Source organism: Engraulis encrasicolus, chromosome 6 (assembly GCF_034702125.1).
Source record: "Engraulis encrasicolus isolate BLACKSEA-1 chromosome 6, IST_EnEncr_1.0, whole genome shotgun sequence".
In the NCBI taxonomy this organism is placed as follows: Eukaryota; Metazoa; Chordata; class Actinopteri; order Clupeiformes; family Engraulidae; genus Engraulis; species Engraulis encrasicolus.
In genome coordinates, this window is record NC_085862.1 from 8374288 (window position 1) to 8392659 (window position 18372).

Sequence of the window (18372 nt, forward strand, 5' to 3'; positions counted from 1 at the left end):
TTTAGTCAAATTATTACACAAAATATTACTAGGTAGCCTATTGCAGCAAATATTCACATTGTTACTAGCTTATTTTCCACCAAAACCCAAATCAGTCCTGTAAAAGTAATTTCAACAGCATAGAGCAAAGGAGACTTACACACACACACACTTTTCCCGGTGCAGGTTGCGCTCTCTCTCTCTCTCTCTCTCTCTCTCTCTCTCTCTCTCTCTCTCTCTCTCTCTCTCTCTCTCTCTCTCTCTCTCTCTCGCATTAGAAGCAGCTGCGTAGGCTATTATTTGCTTTTGAATTTGATCACGTAGGCTACAAGCTCTTCTTCACCTGACCGCGTGACTCTAGCCTGCAGATTGCAGGCAGTGGGAAGACCAGACATCCCAATGAAGTCCAAGAAGTTTCCCTGATATTTGATAGTGGCTCCCCGATGGCAGCGAGTCAGATAAAATATTCCTAATTTTTGACTATGCAAGTTCGTGTTTTTTCGATTGGCAATGCGGGACAGAGAAAGATAATGGCTCGTATTCCTGGAATACTTCAAATAGATTACGCACACTTTGTAGGACGCCCTGTAAAAGTCCTTGGGAAAAAGTAGGCAGTTGTTCTATGCAGACTGGTCAACAGAAAGGACATTGACAAGACAAACAATGTTTGAACACTAATGCTGTTTTGTTTGTCGGGATGTCGAGGGTCGATAAGCATCTCCAAGTTTAAGCAATGAGTTTTTAGAACTTGGGATGTCTGGGAGACGCTGTTGTAATACACATCGCATGGAAGGGATGTCGACTGCCTTGGGTCTTTTAGCGTTGCCCTCGACGGCAACAAGTGTCAATTCTCCGCACTTTAAACCATGATCGCTCACACATTGATTCTTATCAAAACTACAGTAGCCATGCCCCTGTTTAGACTACTTAAACAACTTTTCCCCTGTAGCGCGCGCATCCCTTAAAGGTCTCCTGGTGTGTCCCGTCTAAATAAATGCATGAATCCGATCTTCATGATTTGCTTGCGAACTGCCTATTCATACGGTTAAACAACCAATATAGCACACATTACAAAAGAACAGACAACGGACGTCGGCGTATGCGTAAGTGGAAAGGTGAAGAGAGGAAGATTGGCGCGAGTGACGGTAACACTATTATCATGACTGCACAAACACACACGTCTTCGTTATGGACAAAAGGGTCGTTGAACATGTTTCGAAATTAACACTTGCCTCAACGTCGGCTATTTCTTTTTCTCTGGGAAACATTTTAGGGCCTAAACTCAACTGAACAAGACTCACTGGACTAGGCTGATTGAGCCGCGCCCGCGCCAGGCACTGCCTGCAGAGACAAACAGGGCCTCAGGCTTAATCTTCTATGAAGTTCAAGAAACAATAACAATTACAAATTAATTTTAAACAATTACATTTTTAATGTCCATTCGTCCATGGCTTGTAAATTTCGTCTGGTCTTAGTCTCCTTAACGAAAATCAATTTTTATTTGCGTCATATTTTTATTTTCTGGAAGCAATTTTTGTGCGTCATCGTCTCGTCATCGTCCCGGGAAAAAGGGGCGTTGACAAAATATTTTCGTCATCGTCCTGGTTGACTAAATTAACACTGGTATGGTCCAAGTACAGTCATTTTTGCAGCTAAAAATTGCTATTTTTGGAAATTCAAAATGGCGGACCATGGAGAAGATCCCCCTTTTCATGTATGAAAAGTGCAATTTTTCCATTTGATGCTGGTGGTAAGTATTCATGAAAATTTTAACATTAGTGAATGGGTAGCATGAATTCTGGAAATAAACAACTAAAAATCTCACACAGTGTCCCTTTAAGCCAAAGGGGGCCCCTCGCTGAAAAACTATCTGGAACCACTGGCATAGGTGGTGTATGGTGAGATGTAAGGGGCTCAGTTGAGGCATAGGGAGTACTGCACTGCTGAACTATCACACTCAGTCTCTCTCTGCCTACCAACTCCTTCCCCTCCCTGCTGTGAGACGCAATCTCTCTCTGTCTCTCGCTCTCTCACACACACACACACACACACACACACACACACACACACACACACACACACACACACACACACACACACACACACATGCTCAAAGGGAAATATAAATCAAATGTGCCTGTGTTTCACAGCAGGAATGTCAAATGTGGTTTACACTCCTGAAACGTGTTAATCCTCGTGTGTGTGAGTTTGTGTTTGAGCGTGTGTGCGTGTGTGTATGCGCCAGTGTGCCCGCGTGTGCGTGCGTGCGTGTGAGGGCGTGCGGGCGAACGACCGTGCATGTCTACGCGTAGATGTCTGTGTGTGGGCGTGCAGTGTGTATGCGCTTAGGTGTTTGTGTGTGTTTGTGAGCTTGTTTGTGCTTTTTTTCACTTGAGGGCAATAGAGGAGAGTTGCTCCACAGCTCTGAGGAAAACATTTCAGTAGATTTCTGAGCATTGCAGCAGTGGAGGCCAGGTTGGGTCGAACCGGGGTGGTTTGGGCTGGGCTGGGTTGGGGCTGGGTTGGTTTGGGCCAGGCTGGGGGGGAACGACCTCTGTGCCAAACTGGGCCCCAAAAACATCCCGGCACACAGACAATAAGGCAACACACACACACACACACAGACACACACACACACACACACACACACACACACACACACACACACACACACACACACACACACACACACACACACACACACACACACACACACACACACACACACACACATACACACACTCACACACAATGATACACACACTCACAGACACTGAGCCCCGCATGATCATACCGAAAGAATGAGCAACGAGGGTGAGTCAGAGGAGGAAAGTTTGGGGCGGAAGAGAGTCAAAAAGGAAGGGAAAAGAAGAGTGATGAAAGTCTGTCTGAGAGAACTGAGCATCCCCAAAATTGATGGCGTCAACCCGAAGACGTCTAGAGAAGGTCACAAACATGCTATAGCACAGTGTTTCTCAACAGGGGTGCCGGGGCACCCTGGGGTGCCGCGGAAACGTGGCTGATAAATAAGTTATGTAATATAATACATATTTGTCTAAATTGATAAGTTAATGCTAGTCAGTGGAATCTTTCATCTTACATTTACGCACAATAAAGTAAATATAGGTCGCCCCAGTCAGCTGCAACTTCGAACGTAGGTTGTGTGACGTCTCCAAATGTGTTACTTTTCTAAGCTTGTGTGGTATCGGATGCGGTGCCATGTTACGGCTTGTTGGTTTGGGGTGCCTCGAAATTTTTCATGAATTGAAAGGGTGCCTCGCCTAAAAAAAGGTTGAGAAACACTGCTATAGCAGATCTATCTATAAAATAACTAGAAGAGAGTGTAGATCTCCGCCAAGGAAGCTGTTTGACAGGACTATTCAAGTCTTTCAAGTATTTGACTATTCATATTACTATTTTTCAAGTCTTTCTGCCTTGTTTTTCTGGAGTTAGAAATGATAGTCAATGATGCTCTATCCCGCAATATTGAAGAATTGTTTAAAAAATCCTGGATATGGACTGTGATCTGGATCACCACCAGAATGTAATCACTTGTAATCCTTTTGTCATTTCCAACAACTCCAAAAAATTGCATCCAAATCTGTGCATGGCACACCATGTGAATAGAGGGATCTGCCTCTACTGTACTGCCTCCACAGTGACTTGTGTATTGCACAGAGCTACTCTAACGGTAGGGACACATAGGAGGCGAAGCGAGTGAAGCGAAGAGAGGCGAAATTCAACTGTCATCAGGTCGTTGCAGCGAATCAAATGGAATGGAACAGTTATGTTGTTGATTTGATTGTGCCGCAGCAGGTGAATTCGCTCCTCATTTGCATAACATTAAACTTTCTTTAATAATTTCGCTTCGCTTCGCTCCTGTTCGCTTGCTTTCGCTTGCCTTCGCCTCTCTCATAGGAATGAATGGCGAAGTTGGCTTCGCTTGGCCAAATTTGCGTGTATGTGTCCCTACCGTAAGGGGAATCGGTTTCAGCACCACTACCAGTAGTATCATCAACACCAGCAATATCATTGGCTTCCATTGGCTTCCATTGGCTTCCATTGGCTTCCATTGGCTTCCATCGGCTTTCATTCTCCATGTTGCTCTCATTGGTGTAAGTGTGTCCCTGCTAATCTCATTAATGATGCAAGGCAGCTGCCTGCACGCTATACTGTACACACTGCTGGCTGCTCCAGAGCCCTTCTCTCTCTCTCTCTGTCTCTCTCTCTCTCTCTCTCTCTCTCTCTCTCTCTCTCTCTCTCTCTCTCTCTCTCTCTCTCTCTCTCTCTCTCTCTCTCTCTCTCTCTCTCTCTCTCTCTCTCTCTCTCTCTCTCTCTCTCGCCGCTCATTTGGTCGACACACTGACAAGACAAGACACAAGCCCCAGCTCTTAAAACTCTGGCGGTTGGTTTATAAATACTCGCTTCACTTCAGTCGCTCCTTTGCCTCGGCCTCCCTTTTGCATCATAAAGGACCATCTGTCCTGCCTTGGTGGCGGCGATGGTGCCAAACGCCACCTCCTATCTGCCTGCCTGCCTTTCTATGCTCCCTGCCTGCCTGCCTGCATGCCTGCCTGGCTGCCTGGCTGCCTGTCTGTCTATGCTGCCTGCCTGTGGCAAGATGGCAGAGTGGATGAGCAGGGTTGCCAGATGAGACTGATGATTTCCAGCCTAAAATGCCTAAAACCCACCTGGAAGCACTAAATCCCGCCCAATTTAAACTAAGTTCTATTGATGATTTCTATGGCCAAAAATGTGCAGAAAATGTCATTTCTGCCCAAATGTCATTTTTATACAAAGATGGCCATTCTAAGAAAAAGCCAAATTGGCCGGGAAACTGCCCAATCTGGCAACACTATGTATTGATGAGAGAGCGGTGAGTCAGACAGACAAAGTGTGAGGGTGGGTTGCCCTAAGGCTGCACGGTGGCATCACTCTGGAGTCATATATCGAGAAATGGAGGGAAAATGGAATGGAATAAAAGGGGAAGATAAAAAGAAATGAGGGGAAGTGTGGAAGATGGATGGATGGCTAGAACCTACTCACTGACACTATGCAGAGAGAGAGAGAGAGAGAGAGAGAGAGAGAGAGAGAGAGAGAGAGAGGAGAGAGAGAGAGAGAGGGTGAGAGAGAGAGAGAGAGAGAGAGAGAGAGAGAGAGAGAGAGAGAGAGAGAGAGAGAGAGAGAGAGAGAGAGAGAGAGAGAGAGAGAGAGAGAGAGAGAGAGATGGGTTGAGGAGGCATGAAGAACTCAATCAGACAGGAGAAGAAATAATCAGCAGAACAACAAGTAGGACCTATCTCTCTCTCTCTCTCTCTCTCACACACACACTCACACTCACACTCACATACACACTCACACTCACACTCACACACACACACACACACACACACACACACACACACACACACACACACACACACACACACACACACCCCAAGTAGGACATCAGTCACACAGAAATGAAGATGAGAGAAAGCGAAGCGGGATGAAGATTGATGGATGAATTAGCATCAAGTCAAAAGTTCAGCCATAAAGACAGAAAGGAAATGAGATGACGAAGAAAAAAGGCAAAAAAATATATAAATAGAAAAACACATTTTGAATAGTGCAGGTCGTGATGTGTTGGTGTGCTTGTACGTCAGTTTCTTCTTTGCAGAGCATGTTGGAGATACTTTATTAACCCATTAATGCCGGATGTTGCGTTGCGCAACATCGGCCCTGGCGCTGCATTACGCAGCAGGCCGACAGGCCGAAACAGTGTCACATTAAAAACCTGTTTATACAACTCGAGAGTGTGCGGCACTTCTCTCCTCCTGGAAGCATCATATATTATAGCAGCAGAATATATTATATTCAAAGTTTAAATGCAAGCAGTCCCTTCTCTCTGTGGCTGCCCTGTACCTCTTCGACCTCAACTCAAAACCAGGGGATCCTTTTGCATTTCAGGTCCTTCACTTCTGATTTTAAGTGGCATTTAGACGCTACCCTGTTTCATGTTGTTTCACAGAACATTCACATACGTAGTTTGCGCAGACCCAAGTTCTATTTTCAGTTTGCAATGCGCACTTGTCCAGGCTCCCGCTGGTGGTCCCGTCCGTGTGCCGCGCAGACAACGTGCTTTGGTGTGCAAGGAATAATTCGTTTGTATGTTTTCTAAACATTTCAGATTGAGCACGGATACATTCGGACACGTTTCGCCTGCGCCCCGTGCTTGCAGTGTGCATGTACCGATACAGGTCTGTGATGAAGTGACCATCACTAGGGCTGTGGGTGTGTTCTGACTGTCGCACCAATGACCATGGCTCTACAGTGTAGTGCAGATGTGGGCAAACTCAGGCCCGGGGGCAACATGCGGCCCGCTCGGCCATTTCATTCGGCCCCCAGAGCCTTTCCAAGAAAAAATGCAGATTCATACGGTCACTCATTCTTAAAGGATAGTTCCGGCGTAAAATGAAAGTTTCACCATCGCTTTCCCATGCCACATAATGTATCTAATGATGAGCCATTCCGGGCAATGCCGCGCCGTTATGAAGTTAGCTAATTTTAAGCTTTTTGGTGAAAAACGCAGCCAATGCATCATGGCGGGGCCAATTATAGGCCTATTATTTTCTGATGTTTCCCCGCTATAAACAACTTCAAAAACGCTACACACTTCATCACAAAGGTCTCGTCAATCAAACCGAGGCACAGAGAGGGTCATCGGACCACACAGTCTTTCAATGGCCAGTGTTTCCAGAGGTGTCTCACTGTTGCAACTCTCTGACCCAGATGCAGGCTACTCAATCAGGTGGCTAGGTAGGCTAAATGGTCCGCGGTTCTTACACCGGCTGCGACCGTAAAATGAAAAGCTGGAACCCCGACCGTTTTCACCGACTGCCACTGTCTAAACCAGCCATATTACGGGAATGGCTAATAGCATTAGAAGTGGATGAAACTGACATAAAAACCCTGAGGGATCGCTACCGTGTGTGGAGGGAGCATTTCGAGGATGATGGCTACAAGAAGAGGGAGATGGAACACCAAAACGAAACCGTCTAAAGAGGAATGCTGTGCCAAAAAGGCGCGTGGCTATGGAGGTGTGTGTGAATAGAGATAAACATGTGTAAATGTGTCTGGCTCATGAATCTTGACTGTCTGTGACACTGGTTGCAACACCGCGCGTCTTTGCCAGCAAGCACTCTGTTTTGGGAAGGCATAGCCTACATGTGCAGTAAATGTAGCCCACTACAGGAGATAAATACACTGTCAAAACAAACTAGCGCAGGATGGCAAGAGAAATTGTGAAATTGTGCGACCTGAGGCATTCGATGTGGTTGATGTCAAGCATGCTAGAGTAGTTTCAGTGAAGTAGGTCTAATGACGAGGGCGCGCGAGGTCAGATGGACCATTACCATTACGCAACGGAGGAGGGCTGGAGGAATTTTATAAAGTCGTACTAGAAGTGCTCTTACAGATGTAAGTACACCACCACTGGTATGTTATTACAAAGTTGAATCCATGTTATATAATACCGTGTTGCAATTACTTTGTAAGAGTAGTCTGCCTACCTGTACTCTCCATATATGCAACTCTTCAAATCTGCTGCCTGCACACGGTAGTAGCGATCCCTCCGGGTTTTTACGTCAGTTTCGTCCACTTCTAATGCTATTAGCCATTCCCGTAATATGGCTGGTTTATACAGTGGCAGTCTGTGAAAACGGTCGGGGTTCCAGCTTTTCATTTTACGGTCGCAGCCGGTGTAAGAACCGCGGACCATGTTTAGCCTTCCTAGCCACCTGATTGAGTAGCCTGCATCCGGGTCAGAGAGTTGCAACTGTGAGACACCTCTGGAAAAACTGGCCAGTGAAAGACTGTGTGGTCCGATGACCCTCTCTGTGCCTCGGTTTGATTGACGAGACCTTTGTGATGAAGTGTGTAGCGTTTTTGAAGTTGTTTATAGCGGGGAAACATCAGAAAATAATAGGCTTATAATTGGCCCCGCCGTGATGCATTGGCTGCGTTTTTCACCAATAAGCTTAAAATTTGCTAACTCCATAACGGCGCGGCATTGCCCGGAATGGCTCATCATTAGATACATTATGTGGCATGGGAAAGCGATGGTGAAACTTTCATTTTACGCCGGAACTATCCTTTAAATGGTCGACCTAAAACAAGAATCTTGGAAACCTAAGATTACTAAAGTCTACATCTTGATACAAATAGTAGGAATGGCATAACTGACTGTGTTGTAATTATGTTGGCGTACACCATTTCTTATTATTGGCATGGACAAGTTGCCTACGACATCCGGCCCTTTGGTCAACTTTCTAAACCCAATGCGGCCCTTGGGCCAAAATAATTGCCCACCCCTGGTGTAGTGGGTAGAGCCTAGTAGAGCCTAAAGGGCTCTGCATACTTCACGTGTGCACTTTGGCGCGTGTGGCGCGAGAACCATTAATGACGTCATCACTTGCGACAGACTATTCATACTTCAGAAGGCTTTCGCTCGCATTGTCGGAAGTGCCCTCTGCTGTTCATGAGAGAAACGGCAGTATCTTTCGCAACTCGCAGCGTGAGTTCTACTGATGTATAAAATAGAAAGCCAAACACGGCTGCTGTAGGGCTACTGAACGTCTGACTTGTGACTTACCACATTGAAACATATCTTTTTTGTTGTAGCCTACATTGCCAGATCATTCCAAGACCATGTGAGAGCATTGTTCTGGCGGCAGAATTTTTAAATATATCGCCGAACACAACGTGCTTCTGAACAAAGTAAACAATTGTTTCACTGAACAACATTTAAGAGAGAAGATAAAATAACTCTCTAGGACATTTTATTATCCTCAAAATGATGCATGATCCATTCTGTAGTAGCCTACAGTAGTTGTAGCCTCTCTTCGCAACGCCTGCTTTGTCTGCCTACCTGTATGGTCGCTGGTGGCGCACGACAAGTTACAAAATATCTGGGGTGCACGACATAGCGCCACGGCAGCTCACGACACGGCGTGTGACGTCATTTTGGGTCACGTGACGGCGCGAGTGAGGTCGCGAGTGAGGTCGCGAGTGAAGTATGAAGGAGGGTAGCGCCAGTCACGACAAGTATGAATCCCCCTTAAGGGGCAGCCATGGCCCTAGTGGGTAGAGAGTTGTTCTTTCAATCGAGGGGTTGCCGGTTCGAATCCCCCCTGAACCCTCCTTACACCTTCATCCATGGCTGAAGTGCCCTTGAGCAAGGCACCTAACCCCACTTTGCTCCAGGGACTGTAAACCAATACCAATGAAAGCATCAGCTAAGTGAAATGTAATGTAATGTAAAGGTCCAGGTGTGAGTCCCAGCGGCACAACTCTATTCCCCTTTGCTACAAGGTCCTAAACATATCATACTTCTGTCTGGTTTTAGGCAGAGTGCTCTCGCTTTCTTTTTCATTTCTGTCATACTCATCTATCGACTTTGTCTCTGCAGGCCCATCCAGTTTCATTCTAAAAGGCTTGATTTTGGAATACACACACGCACTGTACACACACACACACACAGACACACACAGACACACACAGACACACACACACACACACACAGACACACACACACACACACACACACACACACGACACACACACACACGACACACACACACGACACACACACACGACACACACACACGACACACACACACACGACACACACACACACACAAAAGCCACTCCGCTTTGGTCTTCTGCTAATAATATGGGCCAGTGGAGAGATAAGGGTGTTTTGAAATGAGCTTTACGTAACAGTGGAGTTATGGAGACCAAGCGGCCATGGCACTGGCGGCACACAGCGCGTGCATTCCAATATGGGACCTTGCGTCCTCCACTTGTGCCTCCACTTCCTCCGTGGAGAAAACAATTAAGTGTCCCCGCTGTCATCCTTGCCGCAACAATTTTTGGTGTACTATTCTTCATTCACCATTCAGTTTGCAAATGAGAAAATGACTTAACAATTGAGCTTTTGCAAGATATTGAAATATAATGCTGTTGTCAGTGATGTCACCATGACATATTGCTTCCTGGTACGAGGCCACAAGCACAAGTGCAGGACACAAGGTCGCATATTGGAATGCACTCTGCGTTTCTCATCACCGTCCACATGCACTAATCAGGGCAATAACAGACTCAAAGGCAGCGCTGCAAAACACATGCTCCATTGCCGTATATTTTCTCACTCGCATGCACGCACGCACACACACACGCGCACACACACACACACACACACACACACACACACACACACACACACACACACACACACACACACACACACACACACACACACACACCTCTGCCCACTTTTGCCACCTCTCAGACTGTACAGTATCTGCTATTTGCCTGTGCTTGCATCTGATTTTGCATCTTGTCTGCAGTTTTTGCATGGTTTTGTTGAAAACACAGTCGTTAAAAGTGTGATTTCAACACAACATGAGAATGGAGACAGACTTGGGCTTCAGGACCACCTTGACTCTTGGGCCCGTGGGGCTTGGCCCCATGGGTTCCCACTAGTTTGACGCCCTCTCGTGACTTCACATGGTAATCAAACATTTCAAACAAGCGATTTAAGGTTAGGGTTAGGTTTAGGGTTAAGGTTAGGGTTAAGGTTAGGGTTAGGTTTAGGGTTAGGTTTAGGGTTAGGTTTAGGGTTAAGGTTAGGGTTCGGGTTAGGTTTAGGGTCGTATGACGTAAGAGGTAAGTACCGAAAGGGCGTCGAACTAGTGAGTCCCTGGCCCCATGCAGTAATCTGTCCTTGATGGCGGCCATCTTGTTTCTGTATTTGGCTGGTGTTTTGTCTTTATATTGTGTTTGTGTCTAATTCCATGTCTCTGTCTGGATATGTCTGTGTCTGGTGACTTTGTCTTTTGTCTGTCTGTATGTGGGCTTGCCTGACTGTATCTGTGTATGCCTATTAGGGCTGTAACGATATTGGATCGAACCGAGAAATCCCGATACTCCGAGTCACGATACTGTATCGTGATGTAAGGAGGCAGTATATGTGATATGCCTTTTCAAAGTTTTGTTATCCATCAGTCCAGAAAACAACCATATGATTTCATGTGACAGTATTTCTAAGCTTCAAATGAGATACATTTCAGAAATTGTGGGGTGTATCGAACCGTTGTTCACAAATCGTGAAACGAACCGAATCGTGTGTTGAGTGTATCGTTACAGCCCTAATGCCTATGGATATTTGCATCTGCATCTGCATTTGTCTTTGTGTCTAGTCCTCCAGCATGTTTGGATACTGTACGTTTGTCCTTCTGTCTGTCTGTCTGTCTGTCTGTCTGTCTGTATGTGGAGCTGCATGCATCTGGGTATGCCTGTGGATGTCTGCATCTGCATTTGTGTTTGTGTTTGTCTCTGCATCCATGTCTCTGTTTGGATAATGTCCGTGTTTCTGTCTGTCTGTATGTAGGCCTTCCTGCCTGCATCTCTATTTGCCTGTGGATATCTGCATCTGCATTTTTGTTTAGTATGTCTATGCATCCATGTCTTTGTTTGGATATGTCCGTGTTTCTGTCTGTCTGTGTGTGTAGCTTCATGCATCTGTGTCTCTGATTGTATTCAGGCCTGCCTGACTGGCTGTGTGTATGCCTATGGATATTTGCATCTGCATGTGTTTGTGTTTGTGTCTACTCCTCCAGCATGTTTGCCCTACACGCCAGCTGGTGTTTTCCTCCTCGCTTGCACTGTACGTCTGCTGTGGCTGCACAGGCCCCTGGTTACTGTAGTGTGGTGTGCCTCATTGCTCTCGTCTGTGGCTGCTGCTCAGCTGGGCTCTGTCTGCTGCTCAGCTGGGCTCTGCCTGATGACACGCCACATTGTGTCTCGCTCACTTATCCTCATGCACTGGCCTGACTTATTCGCACCACAGTTTTTGGCCCTGCATGTGTTATGCATGTACTCAAAATTATGTTTATGTCTCTCTCTCTCTCTCTCTCTCTCTCTCTCTCTCTCTCTCTCTCTCTCTCTCTCTCTCTCTCTCTCTCTCTCTCTCTCTCTCTCTCTCTCTCTCTCTAAAAAAACTGGAAGACACTGTCATTCTTCTACAGTTATAAAGAAGCTCATGTGCCTTCTATGCAAAGATCACCGTTTGACTCTCTAAGGTCTTTCAACAAAGACAAAAATCAAGGCAGCAGTATATTTATGTGGTACATTTCATGTACGCGTCTCCGGATGGATGCTGTAGAAATAATGGATAACTCGATGCAGACATGTTAAGATGTAGACATTAATAACTCAGGCACACTGTAACTTGGGCCCTTAAGAGAGGAATCATGCCCAGAAATATAACTGATATCTTCATTCATATCTGCATGGTAAGCCCCGGGGTGTACATGATTTATTTAGCCATTGGGATCTTCAAATAACTTAGACTAAGCTGCTTGACAGCAAAAAAAATCTTGTCCCAGTGTCACTCTTCTGTTCCTCAGCCCCAGCCAGCCGAGAGATCGACTTCTCCGTTGATGTATTTGGGTATTCTGTCTTTCTTCGAGATCAATCTGACAATCAAGGAAATTGGGATGCATATACACTAGACACTGATGCGTGGGCTTTTTGGAGAAGACAGGAGTATGGATTTTGCTTTTGTCTCTGCCTTGAAGTGCAGAGAGAAGGGCTTTAGCGGTCCAATTGACTACTCCAGTAGTTATCCTTTTCAGTATTTATCCTCACAGGGAACAGATGGTACCATATCAAACTTAAAGGAGCACTGTGTGATATTTTTTGCAGTTTCTTTACATAATTCATGCTGCCCATTCACAAATGTTACCTTTTTCACAAATACTTACCACCACCACCATCAATTTGTAAGTATTCATTATGAATTAGAAAATTGCATTTTTCATACATGCAATTTTTTTTCATTTTTCATAATCTTCTCCATTGTCTGCAATTTTGAATGACATGTTTTACATTTTCAGCTGCAAAACTTACTGCACTTTGGTCATAATAATAATTATTGATTTATCACTTAGTAAATGAGCAGCACTGTTTCTCAGTGCACCTTTTTAAGAGACTGTTTAGTGTGTCCTCAAAGTCTTATACCTCAAAAGCCTTTATAATACAAGCAGTACACGTGCGCACACGCTCTCTCTCCGTCATATTGGAGATGGCATGGTTACCACGGACATTTGAGACACAGGAAAGGGTGTGAGGGACTCCATGGACATTTTCCACATCATTTTTTTTGTCAGTGTCTCGCATTGTTCCCATCATACTGTAAGCCTGCTCTTAAGGACCTCCGCTAACCCTTCCTCATAAACTCTGAGCTGTCGAATATTTTCATTCTGCGCCTGACAGCTACCCTCACCTCACCTCATGCAGTTCATGTCTGGCCGATTTGGGCTATTCTCTTTCCCTGCTCCACAGAGTGCAGTTCTTCTCTTTCTCTTTCAGTCAGATGTGTAATGGAAAGATCCAAATGGCTGTGTCCGTATTCATCCCATAGACTGAATTGTAGTATATCGATATTTAATATAATATTGTAATAGATGATATTTGTTATGGTATTTAATTGTATAATGGTTTTATAGTAGTTTTAATTTTAGTATAGGTCCCTTGTGTTACTACAAGGCTAATGCAGTGTTTGTTAACCTGGCCTTACAAGGAGCGTTCTGTTATTGTTATAGTGGTGTGTGTGTGTGTCTGCATAAAATTCTACATTTTTGTGTACTAAAGCTCAACTTTACTCATTGTTGTTCTTAGGAAGGGTTTCTCTAACCTCTGTGCTTTTTGTATGTGTGCGCCATCTTGTAGTGCATGTGTGCGTGTGTGTGTGTGGGGCATCTTGCAGTCTTTGTATGTGTGCGCCATCTTGTAGTGTGTGCGTGTGTGTGTGCGCGTGGTGTAGGGCTATTGGGCTGTTGAGTATTCTATTGCGGTCCGTGTTAAATGAGTCTCATAGGCTGCATAGCCTGCTGTCATCCTCCCCTCTGTAGGCTGATGGAGTATTATGGGGCATCAGAAGTCATTTGTTCCCAGGGGATTTAGAAGAATGATTTGTCACCAAAAACTGATCTGTCAGCAGAAAATAACTCGCTCGCTTGCTCACGCACGCACGCACACACACACACACACACACACTCACACTCACATTCACACTGGCACGCGCACACGCACGCACGCACGCACGCACGCACGCACGCACACACACACACACACACACAGACACAGATACACACACACACACACACACACACACACAGACACACACACACACACCACCGCCAGACACAGTTAGTCTGGACACCAGAATGTTGTTTTCGTGGTGGAGGACGAGGTAGTTTTCTTTCGATCTTTCTTTCATTCTCTTCATCTTTCTCTCTCTTCATCTTTCTCTCTCACATTCAATTTGTACAAGACAAACACATATACACACACAGCACACACACACACACACAATTTCCCTTTTAAAGCTATGCTCAGACACATTGCTAGTTTGCTACTAGTTACTTGCTCAAAGTTAAGTAAATAGAATGTCTATGTGTTCCAGCGAGGTGAGTAGGCGAGGAGAGTAGTCAAGTAGGTTTTATTGTCCAATTTCTTTTACATGCACTGGTCATACAAAGAATTTGAAATTACATTTCTTGCTTTCCCATACAGACATAGACTAATTAAGTAAGGACATAAAGTATAGACATAGACAGTACTTATATACATGGACTTAAGACAGTATGGACATAGACAGTGCTCATACAGACATTTAAAGTGCAAGACTGGACAACAGAAGACTTGTAGAGGACATACATTAAGAGGTATTTGTTGTGTTTTTGTGCTTTTCCTAAAAAAAAGTCCTTTATAGCGTTCTGACATGGTAATAGTAGCATTTTGAAGAAAATAAATATAAAAAGGTCTGTCAAGTACACCAGCAGCAGTGTGTGTGTGTGTGTGTGTGTGTGTGTGTGTGTGTGTGTGTGTGTGTGTGTGTGTGTGTGTGTGTGTGTGTGTGTGTGTGTGTGTGTGTGTGTGTGTGTGTGTGTATGTGTTTAGTGCAGGTAGAAGGTGCGGTGTGCGTCTTGTGTGTGTGGTTCGTGTGTCTGTGTGTGTGTGTGTGTGTGTGTGTGTGTGTGTGTGTGTGTGTGTGTGTGTGTGTGTGTGTGTGTGTGTGTGTGTGTGTGTGTGTGTGTGTGTGTGTGGTGGTGTGTGTCAGTGTGTATATGTTTGGGTTTAGTGCAGAAAGTGCAGTGTGCTTGTGTGTGTGGTGTGTGTGTGTGTGTGTGTGTGTGTGTGTGTGTTGTGTGGTGTGGTGTTGTGTTGTGTGCATGTTTTGAGTTAGTGCAGGTTGAAAGTTCAGTCACAAGTATAGTAGTGCAGGTGGAATGTTCAGTTCAGTCGCAGATATGGTGGTGGGGGATGGGGGGGGGTTGTCAGTGGCCTTGCTGGCTAGAGGCTGACAGTGGGGGGGGGGGGGGGGGGGGTTGCCAGTGGCCTTGCTGGCTAGAGGCTGACAGTGGAGGGAGAGTGGGTTGAGTGTTCAGCATCTTGATCGCTTGGTGCATTGTGCTGCTCGCCAGCCGGGTGGTACGGGAACGGAGGCGCCCTGTAACCTCTTTCCAGAGGGCAGGAGGCTGAACAGTTTGTGTGCAGGGTGGCTTGTGTCTTTGATGATCATCAGTGCTTTCCCGGGTGAGGCGTGTGGTGTAAATGTCCTGCAGGGAGGGGAAAGTGGTACTCCAATGATCTTCTTCGCTGTGTTCACAAACACGCTGGAGTGTCTTCCTGTTTTTCTCCGTGCAGCTTCCTCCCCACACTGTGATGCAGTTGGACACGACGCTCTCTATGGTTCCTCTGTAGAATGTTGTCATGATGGAGGGTGTAGCACTTGCCTTCTTTAGTTTGCGCAGGAAGTAGAGACGCTGATGGGCCTTCTTCGCCAGTGATGTAGTGGTTGGTGGTCCAAGAGAGGTCGTCGCTGATGTGCACTCCAAGGAACTTGGTGCTGCTCACTCTCTCCACAGCATCGCCGTCGATGGTCAGTGGTGGCAGTTTTTTTTGGACCCTTTGGAAGTTGACAACAATCTCCTTGGTCTTGTTGACATTCAGCAGGAGGTTGTTGTCTTTGAACCATCTGGCCAGCAGGTCTACTTCTTCTCTGTAGTGAGTCTCATCGCCCTTGGTGATGAGGCCCACCAGTGTTGTATCATCCGCAAACTTCACTAGATGGTTAGTGCTGTGGGTCGTTGTGCAGTCGTGTGTCAGCAGCGTGAACAGCAGGGGGCTGAGAACACAACCTTTGCGCAGCCCCCGTGCTCAGGGTCAGGGTGCTCGAGGTGTTGTTCCCTACCCGTACTGCTTGTGGTCTTTGCATCAGGAAGTCCAGCAGCCAGTTGCAGAGGGAGGTGCTGAAACCTAGTTTGTCCAGTTTTCTGATGAGTTGTTGTGGTATTATGGTATTGAATGCTGAACTGAAGTCAATGAACAACAATCTCACATATGAGTCTTTATTGTCCAAGTGGGTGAGGGCTGGATGGAGGGCAGAGCAAATTGCATCCTCCGTGGATCGCTTGGCTCGGTATGCGAACTGGTAGGGTTCTAGGGTGGGGGGTAGGGTGGCTTTGATGTGTGACAGGACTAGCCGTTCGAAGCACTTCATGATTATGGGCGTCAGTGCTACAGGACGGTAGTCATTGAAGCATGATGGTGATGATTTCTTCGGCACAGGTATGATGGTAGCAGCTTTGAAAAGTGATGGGATGACTGCTTGCTCCAGAGAGATGTTAAAGATGTCTGTGAAAACATCCTTCAGCTCTTCTGCACAATCCTTCAACACTCGGCCTGGTATGTTGTCTGGGCCAGCTGCTTTGCGTGGGTTGATGGTGGCCAGTGTCCTCTTAACACTGGCAGAGGACAGGTAAAGCGGTTGATCATGGGGGGGAGGGGGAGTTTTCTGTGGGTGAGTGTCATTTTGTGCTTCAAAGCGGGCAAAGAAACTGTTCAGGTCGTTTAGCAGAGAGGTTGTTGTTGTCACAGCTTTCGTGGTGCAGGCTTATAGTCCGTGATGGCCTGTATGCCCTGCCACAGGCTCTGTGCATCTCTGCTGTCTTTGAAGTGTGTTGTTATTTTGTCTGAGTATTCCTTTTTTGCTTTCCTGATGCCCTGGGACAGGTTAGCCCTTGCTGTCTTTTGGCCAGCTACGTCTCCTGCTCTGAAGGCTTTGTCTCTGGCCCTCAGCAGTCGGTGAAACGTCTCCTGTGAACCATGGCTTCTGGTTGGCCCTGGTAGTGATGTGTTTTTATTTCTGTAACATCATCGATGCATTTTGTGATGTAGGAGGTCACAGTGTCTGTGTACTCCTCAATGTCAATGTGATTGCTGTGGGTGGCAGTTGTTTTGAAAATGTCCCAGTCTGTGGTTTCAAAGCAGTCCTGAAATCGTGAGATGGCTCCCTCAGGCCATTTTTCTCACCTCCTTCTGAACTGGTTTGGTGAGTTTTGCCTTTTGTCTGTAAGCTGGCAGTAGCAGAATTGTCGTGTGGTCTGATGATCCAATGTGGGGGATGGGCTTTGCCTTGTATGCTCTCTTCTGATTTGTGTAAACGAGGTCCAGGGTGTTTTGTCCTCTTGTTGGGAAGTTGACATGTTGATGAAATTTTGGAAGTACTGTTTTTTAGATTTCCGTGGTTGAAATCTCCTAGTACCACTGTGAAGGCATCTGGGTGTGCATCTTGTTGTTCACTTGATGCCCCGATGCAGCTCGTTCAGTGCCTCGCTTTTGAGACGCCATTGTTGTTTGCTGGGTGGGAGGTAGACGGCGACTAATAGGATAGCGGATATTTCTCTGGGTAGATAGAAGGGTCGGCACTTGATAATCATGAACTCCACTCGTGGAGAGCAGTGCCTCTGTACTACCGTAGCATTATTGCACCAAGCATCATGTGTGTAGACACATATTCCTCCTCCTCGTTTTTTTTCTCTGCAAGGCTCTGTCCGCTCGGTGGCAAACGTTAGTTGTTCCAGATGTAAAGCCAATCGGGTATGCCGTCGTTCAGCCATGATTCGGTGAACACCGTAACGCAGCAGTTCCTCACGGTTTTGTTCGCTGATCTTAGTAGCCGTATGTCATCCATCTTATTGTCCAGAGATCTGACGTTTGCCAAGAGAATTGATGGTATTGCTGGACGAGTTGGGTTGGCTGCAAGCCGTGTCTCGACGCCACCTCGTTTGCCCCTTTTCCTAATTCTTCGGCGTCGGCATAGCGAGGCACACGGGTCCGATGTAGTCCTATGCCGCCGGAGAATTCCTAGTTCTTCCAGGGTCTTCATTGGTACATCCAATACATTGCTTAAGTTGTCCATTCTTATCTGCAACAGCTGTTGCCGACTGTACGTGCGTTCCGACATATTTTCCGACGATAGACATTCCGAAAGACACATTTTAA

At 46.1% G+C, this 18372-nt stretch overlaps 1 protein-coding gene across 1 annotated transcript in view; it reads left to right on the forward strand.

Moving 5' to 3' along the window:
- wdr18 (WD repeat domain 18) overlaps positions 1–18372 on the forward strand; it is a 208131-nt gene that overhangs the window by 62932 nt on the left and 126827 nt on the right. The window lies entirely within an intron of this gene.